This window comes from Pinus tabuliformis, chromosome 9 (assembly GCF_031772625.1).
Source record: "Pinus tabuliformis cultivar Carrire ecotype Pingquan chromosome 9, CPIR1, whole genome shotgun sequence".
Classification (NCBI taxonomy): domain Eukaryota; kingdom Viridiplantae; phylum Streptophyta; class Pinopsida; order Pinales; family Pinaceae; genus Pinus; species Pinus tabuliformis.
Window position 1 is genome coordinate 1,844,932,753 of NC_142307.1, and position 8,694 is coordinate 1,844,941,446.

Here is an 8,694-nt window from a genome sequence, read left to right on the forward strand (position 1 = left end):
CAAGTGATGGTAATAATGCCATTATGACAATGACTACACTGAGAAACCTGGTTACTAATTATTATTGAGTATGGCAGGAAACCACCAGAGGCACTTGCACATGACGAGTTGACAACACCTGGTTTGATGAAAATTTATATTATTTTATCTTTGAAATTCTAAGTCGATTTTGAAACCTGCTATATATGTTTATCTATATTCTGATGATATGTTAATGGTTGCAGGCATAGCTTAGTTGCTTGGCCGAATGACTCACATATGGGTGATGGGGTTGTACAAGTGGATGGAACTACATGGGAGGGGTGGGACAGTGTCCCTGATCTCACCCACTAGCACTCCCGCCGTGACTTGGGCTGGAAGGGTGGAAACACCTTCGCCTTGAAGATCATGATGCCATGAGGGCAGGTCCCAAAGTTGGGTCGCTCATGAGGATTTTACTGAGGGGCGCGCATTAAGGCGGATTCCTTGATCCCCGACACCATTAGTCTCACTATAGCAGGCAACATAAGAGATGATAGCGGTCTATGACGTTGCACCTATACTGTTAAGTTTAGGTATGTTCTATGCTAGAGCAATTTATTTAAATTTTCACAGTTAGCAATCACATCAGCATTAAGATAAACTGTAGATAGAACATAAATATAAATCGCAAAAGACAAGACACAAGATGTGGCGCTAGCCAGGGACAAACCCCACAATGTGTGGGGAAACCCTTGATCAATTCTTCTTTTATGTTCTTCAAAGTTCAACAGAGAAAGAGAGAGAGAGATAGTACATTTACAACAGAAGTCAACACATTGACTTGTCTAGATCTAGTATAGATCATTTCGTAGACCGATGAGATCAGTTGAAGACATTGTGCTTCAATTGATTCTCCAAGGTGACGGCTTCACCTATCATAGTGCTGCATCTGGTCCACTTGTTGCACCACTGCATGCTGCACTAATAATGGTTATCATCTAGCTTCATGTTGCCAACGCTGCCCATGCATCATCATGCTTCATGTTGCCCATGCTGCCCATGATCTTATCAAGCTTCATGTTGCCCATGCTGCCCATGATCTTATCATGCTTCATGCTGCCCATGCATAATATCAAACTTCTTGCTACCCATGCATAATGTATCATTGTGCAGCACTGAGTTCCTCCGAGACTATGAGATCACATTTATGTATGATCAATTATAGTCATGATCCAGACTATGATCATAATCACTCTTCCTTGAAGTATGATGAGACTGCCTCATGTTGTGATGATATAGTCTCCTTCTTTAAGTATGTCAAGAATCTTTGTTATGATGGAAACTTCTTTCATGGCTCTATAGTACATCGAGTTGAGGCTGTTACAGGTCCATTCGAGGGCATCATCTACAGGTATGCCGAGAGATGTATTTAGTCTGCATCCTCAACACATTTCCTAGAACCTTGCTGCTTCATCAATACGTATACCCAAGTTACGCTTTGACTGCGGCTTCAGTGCGGATACCTGATTTTAGTTTTGACTACGGCTACTCAAAGCGGATACCCGAGTTTGATTTTGACTGCGGCTACTCAGTGTGGATACCCGAGTTTGATTTTAACTGCAGCTATTCAGAGCGGATATCCAAGTTTGATTTTGACTACGACTACTCAGTGTGGATACCCGAGTTTGATTCTAACTACGGCTACTCAATGTGGATTTCCGAGTTTGGTTTTCCCTAATCATACTTTTCGCTTTGATTGCGGACATAATGCGGATCCATATGACTGTGGCTTCATCGTTACCCTTATGTGACTGCGGTTGTTCCTTTTATGACAACAGAATATTAGTCTCCATGAACAACGTGGATATGACTCTCATGCCCAGCGTATGCATTTCCAAGAATGCTTTATTACTGCGTTAGGTTAATGCCATGACTGTGTTCACAATTGACTACGTATAAGTCAAGAGTCTTCATTTCCACGTAGAACCCTACTATGCATACATATATTGCTGGTCATTTTAGCTCATTACCAGCGTATATATATATATATATATAACCATGAACATCGTAGTGTATAGAGTTTTCATGTATCAGGTTTCCATGAACAACGTATAGGGTTTCTGTTATGAAACCAGCTCAAGAAAAGATAGAAAAGATAAATCCACGCCTTAGAATTCAGCCTCTTCGAGGGGGCAACCTCCTTTACATTACATAAATGAACAATTCTTGGATGATACAAATGACAAAACCTCCTTTCTATATATAGGAGTCTAAGGAGTCACAATATAATCCAGCCGACCTAACAATAATAATATAAAGCCACAAAAATAACAATAGAGGGATTCTATGGGGCACAGAAATAACAATATGGGGGTAATAGGGGCACAACAATATAAATAAGGGGTATAACTACAATAGTAATGGGGTAATCACTAGTATTATAGGGACCCAACATGCCCCTCTCCTTCAAAAAAGTGTTGTCCTCAACGCTTGAGTAGTTCTGGATACTTCTGCATAAAATTCTCATCCTCCCATGTGGAATCTTCAGCGGATAAGTTCTTCCACTTGATAAGATACTCTGAAATTGATCGATTTCGTAGCTGTCGAGTTCTTGTTTCTGTGACTGCTTCCGGTTCCAATATAATTTTTCCTTCCTCGTCAAGTTCTGGCAATATTGTTTGAACTGGGAGCTTGTCGCCTATAACCTTCTTTAAACATGAAACATGGAAAACTGGGTGCAATCGAGAAGCTGCAGGAAGCTCCAATTTGTATGCCATAGTACCAATCTTTTCCAACACCTTGTACGGACCATAATACTTTGGTGATAATTTATTATCCTTCTTAGCTTGCTTTAGGGACATTTGCTTATATGGTTGTAGCCGTAGGAATACCCAATCACCTACATCAAAACTTCTTTCACTGCGATGTTGATCTGCCTGTTGTTTCATTCTATTTTGTGCCAACACGAGGTTATCCTTTAAGAGTTGGAGGACTTGTTGTTGATGTTCGATGTGATGTTCCACTGCCTGAACCTTAGAATTTTCTCTTAAATATGATGTGATGGATGGTGGTTGATACCCATAAAGTGCCATAAATGGGGTCATTTTTGTTGCTGTATGGAAGGAAGTGTTATACCACCATTCAGCCAGAGGCAACCATTTGACCCATTGTGTCTGTTTATCAGATACAAAGCAACGAAGATATCCTTCCAAACATTTGTTTACTATCTCAGTTTGCCCATCAGATTGAGGATGATAAGATGAGCTATGAGCTAACTGAGTACCAAGACAAGAAAATAATTCTGTCCAAAAATTTCCAGTGAAAATGGGATCTCTGTCACTTACAATAATCTTTGGGTTTCCATGTAGCTTTTGAACTGTTTCCATAAATGCAGTAGAAACTGTACTGGCTTTAAATGGATGTGATAATGCACAAAAGTGTGCATACTTGGTAAGTCTGTCAACTACCACCATGATGACACTCTTTCCCTCAGACTTGGGTAAACCTGTGATAAAATCCATTGAAACCTCCTCCCAACGTTGGCTTGGAATGGATAAAGGTTGTAATAGACCCGGTGTCTTAATTGTTTCAACTTTATTTTGTTGGCAAACCAAACATTCCGCCACAAACTTTTGAATATCTGATTTAAGGCCATCCCAAAAAAATTCCTTCTTAACCCTGTGGTAAGTTTTTAAAAATCCTGAGTGCCCTCCTAAGGGAGAAGTGTGCAATTCCATAAGAATCTTTTGTTTTAGCTGGGAATTCTTACAGAGGTATAAGCGATCTTTGTACCATAACGAATCATTTTGCCAGCTAAATGTATCAGAAGTACTGGAATCTTGTTGTAGCTTTCGAATAAGTGCCCACACTTCTTCGTCATTCTTCCATTCCTCCTTTGCTTCGTTTATCCAATCTGGTTGGATAATAGAAATGGCACACAACAATGCTTCCACATCCTCATCCTTTCTTGAGAGTGCATCTGCCACCACATTTTGCTTCCCTTTTTTGTAGATGATTTCAAAGTCATAACCCAACATCTTTGTGACCCACTTTTGTTGCTCTTCAGAGGATAATCTTTGTTCTAAAAAGTATTTAAGGCTATCATGATCCGTTTTTACCTTGAAGTGTCTTCCCATTAGGTAGGGTCGCCATTTCTTAAGTGCATGGAGTATTGCCAACATTTCCTTCTCATAAATAGCTTTGCTTAAAAACTTTCCCTTGATTGGACGACTTTCAAAAGCAATGGGTCTTTCATCTTGCATTAGAACAGCACCAATTCCATTTCCTGAAGCATCACATTCCACAATAAAGGTTTTTGTGAAGTCCGGTGTAGCTAAGACCGGTGCTTGGCACATTGCCTCTTTAAGATGTTCAAAGGCCTTTGTTGCTTCCGGAGTCCATGAAAATGAATCTTTCTTCAATAATGTTGTTAGAGGTGCTGCTATTCTCCCATAATTCTTAACAAACTTGCGATAATACCCTGTCAACCCAAGAAATCCTCGCAGATGCTTTATGGATGTGGGGATTTTCCATTCCTTAATGGCTTTAATTTTGCTAGGGTCTACCTTAACTCCTTCATGAGATACAATATGACCCAAATATTCCACCTCCTGGACTCCAAAGAAACATTTGGATCTTTTTGCATATAATTGTTTCTCCTCCAATAGTTGTAGCACCCTGTCAACATGTTCAACATGATCCTTCCAAGACTTGCTGTAGATTAGTATATCATCAAAAAATACTAACACAAATTTTCTAAGGAATGGTTTGAAAATTGAATTCATCAAACCTTGAAATGTTGAAGGTGCATTGGTAAGGCCAAAAGGCATGACCAAAAATTCATAATGACCCTCATGAGTTCTAAATGCCGTTTTCGGAATGTCTTCAATCTTCATTCTGATTTGATGATATCCCGAACGAAGATCCAACTTGGTGAAGTAAATTGATCCATGCAATTCATCCAGTAATTCATCAATGACAGGAATGGGGAACTTATCTTTAATAGTGAGCTTGTTGAGCTCCCTATAATCTGGACACATGCGCCATGATCCATCCTTCTTGTGCACCAATACTACTGGAGCTGAGAAAGAACTTTGACTCGGTTGAATTATACCAGCCTCTAGCATTTCTGCAACCATACGTTCAATTTCACTTTTTTGGACATATGGATATCTGTACGGCCTGATGTTTGGAGGAACACTTCCTGGAATCAGATGAATAGCATGATCATGATCACGCATAGGTGGGAGACCTTTGGGAGTCTCAAATACCTTGGAATGATTGTCCAGGACTTTTTGGAGATCTGGAGAAATAGATGATTCCAATGTGGAAACATCTAGCGAACATAATTGTGCAATTACACCTCTTTGCTCCTTTTTTAGAAGCTTTGTCATGCCATTAGAGCTGATTATCTTTCCTGGTTTCCCTGCAATACCCCTTAATTCAACTTCCTTTCCTTCCACAGAAAATTTCATGAAAAGTTCTTGAAAATTAAAAGCTATTGTACCCAAGGATTGTAGCCATTGGACTCCTAGTACAACATCAGCACCTCCCATTGGAATGGAAAGCATTGGGCTAGTCAATACATATTCTCCCATGGATAGCTTGATATTATGGCACTTTCCAGAACAATTTATTGTTCCTCCATTTGCAATCATCACTTGACACTCTGGTGCTGGATATAGGAAGCAATTCAATTCTTTTGCTACCCTACAATGAATAAAATTGTGGGTGCTTCCTGAATCAATCAACACTATTACCTTTTTCTTCTTGATTTGTCCTTCTATCTTGATGGTTTGAGGAGTGGTAATTCCCGCCAATGCATTACAAGATATGGTCGGATTTATTTGTTCTTCATCTAGGCTTTGTTCCTGGAATATATCCTCTTCTTTTGACCTTTCTTGCTCCTTTTCTTCTTCCTCTTCACAATCTATGTAGAATAATTTCTTCTCAGCACACTTATGACCTTTTGTGTATTTGCTATCACAATTGTAACAAAGCCCTTTTGCTCTTTTTTCTTCCAATTGTTGTGGTGTCAACCTTGTAGGTTGTGGAAGACTATGGGCAACAACACTTCCGTCTTTATAGTTGTGAATGGTATGCTTCCTAGTTGCCATAATTTTGCTTTCCATTTTTCTTGCTAACCTGAATGCCTTCTCTAATGAATCAGGTTCCCAAAGGCGCACATCATGTTGGATATTATCCTTTAAAGACCCTATGAACACATCAATCCTATGCTCCTCTGGAATATCTTTTACCCTTATGTTCAATTTTTGGAACTCCTCAATGTGCTCCATTATTGAACCCTTTTGTTTGAGACTTATCAATTGGCTAAAAAAAGTGTTGCTTTTTGTATCCTCATAATGTGCTATCAATTCTTCCGTAAAAATTGCCCAAGTGATAAATTGTTTACGAGAACAAAGCCATTGATACCATACAAACTGATTTGGTTCCAAATATAAAGTTGCCATACGTACCTTTTGTGTGTTTTGCACATTATTGAGATCGAAGAATTGCTCCATCTGTAATATCCATGTGGCGGGATCCTTGCCATCAAACTTCCTCATATCGATTTTTGGAACATGGTGAGTCTTCGATCCAACATTAGCATCTATGGTATCATGATTAACATTTCTTTTGTTCTCATCATGAGTTTCCTTTACTACCTTTTCACCATTAGTGACACTTTCTTGTAGCAACTTCTTCAATTCTTCCATATCTGTCTTCAAATCTATCTTCAAATCTGCCATGTCCCTCTTCAAATCTGTCTTCGAATCATCCATCTTAGCTTCCATGCCCTTTATCTTAGATTCCACGCCACTTATCTTAGCTTCTGTTAGCTTTTGTGAGCGTGACATTTGTTGCACTTGTTCTTGTAATTTTGATATATCATGTAGCATTTCTTCCTCTTCTTCATGAGTCATGCTAGAGCTTTCAGGTTCCTTACTAGGTGTTTGCATTTTCTTTCCTCGGGGCATCAGTTACCGATAATAATGCTTTACTATGCCCTTTGAATTCCGTTAAACCAAGCTTACACAAAAATTTAAAAAAAAACTACACACCTTTTTTCACTTTATAGAAGCCTGATATTGAATCTGATGTATCTCTGTAATTTCGAATCATCCAGTTCTGAAATTGCTACCTGTAGTAGCCTTCTGCGTCCTCTTTCCAATGCCACAAGTCTGAGCCAAATTGGATTCTCCAAGGAAGAGTTATGTGAAATCTCCCACAGTGACTTGCTTTTAGACTGGTTCAGTAGAGCGAACTTGTACGACGTGCCACGAGTCACTGTTTCAACCTTTGAATCTGAAACACACATACAAGAAACTACAGTCCGTCCTCTTTCTGTACCTTTTTACGAAATTTCAATCCGATCCTCAGAGAGAGAGTTATGACGATTTTCCCCAGGTCACCTGTTTTGAATGTAATTCAGGAGTCTGCAAAAAGGCCAACTTCCTCAGATCATATCTCCGCAAATATCGCGCGAAAAGCTCTGAAATTCGGACCCAAGGTTCAGCGCCAATTCTTCTCAAATGGGTTTTTTTTGCGACTTCTGAAACGTCACAGAAAAAAAGTTATAGCGAAAATTCCACGATGACCTGTTTGGAGCAGCGAAACCCTAGAATCCAAAGCTCTGATACCAAATGTTATGAAACCAGCTCAAGAAAAGATAGAAAAGATAAATCCACGCCTTAGAATTCAGCCTCTTCGAGGGGGCAACCTCCTTTACATTACATAAATGAACAATTCTTGGATGATACAAATGACAAAACCTCCTTTCTATATATAGGAGTCTAAGGAGTCACAATATAATCCAGCCGACCTAACAATAATAATATAAAGCCACAAAAATAACAATAGAGGGATTCTAAGGGGCACAGAAATAACAATATGGGGGTAATAGGGGCACAACAATATAAATAAGGGGTATAACTACAATAGTAATGGGGTAATCACTAGTATTATAAGTTACGCTTTGACTGCGGCTTTAGTGCGGATACCTGATTTTAGTTTTGACTACGGCTACTCAAAGCGGATACCCGAGTTTGATTTTGACTGCGGCTACTCAGTGTGGATACCCGAGTTTGATTTTAACTGCGGCTATTCAGAGCAGATACCCAAGTTTGATTTTGACTACGGCTACTCAGTGTGGATACTCGAGTTTGATTCTAACTGCGGCTACTCAGTGTGGATTTCCGAGTTTGGTTTTCCCTAATCATACTTTTCACTTTGATTGCGGACATAATGCGGATCCATATGACTGTGGCTTCATCGTTACCCTTATGTGACTGCGGTTGTTCCTTTTATGACAACAGGATATCAGTCTCCATGAACAACGTGGATATGACTCTCATGCCCAGCGTATGCATTTCCAAGACTGCTTTATTACTGCGTTAGGTTAATGCCATGACTGTGTTCACAATTGACTACGTATAAGTCAAGAGTCTTCATTTCCGCGTAGAACCCTACTATGCATACATATATTGCTGGTCATTTTAGCTCATTACCAGCGTATATATATATAACCATGAACATCGTAGTGTATAGAGTTTTCATGTATCAGGTTTCCATGAACAACGTATAGGGTTTCACCATGTATCAGATTTCCTGAACAACGTATAGAGATGAACAACGAATCATTTGTCAGCGGATAGATGTCTACTTGACCTTCATTGGATTAGGGCATCATTATAAGGCCAACATATTACTCTTGGTGTCTCACTCCTTCTCCAA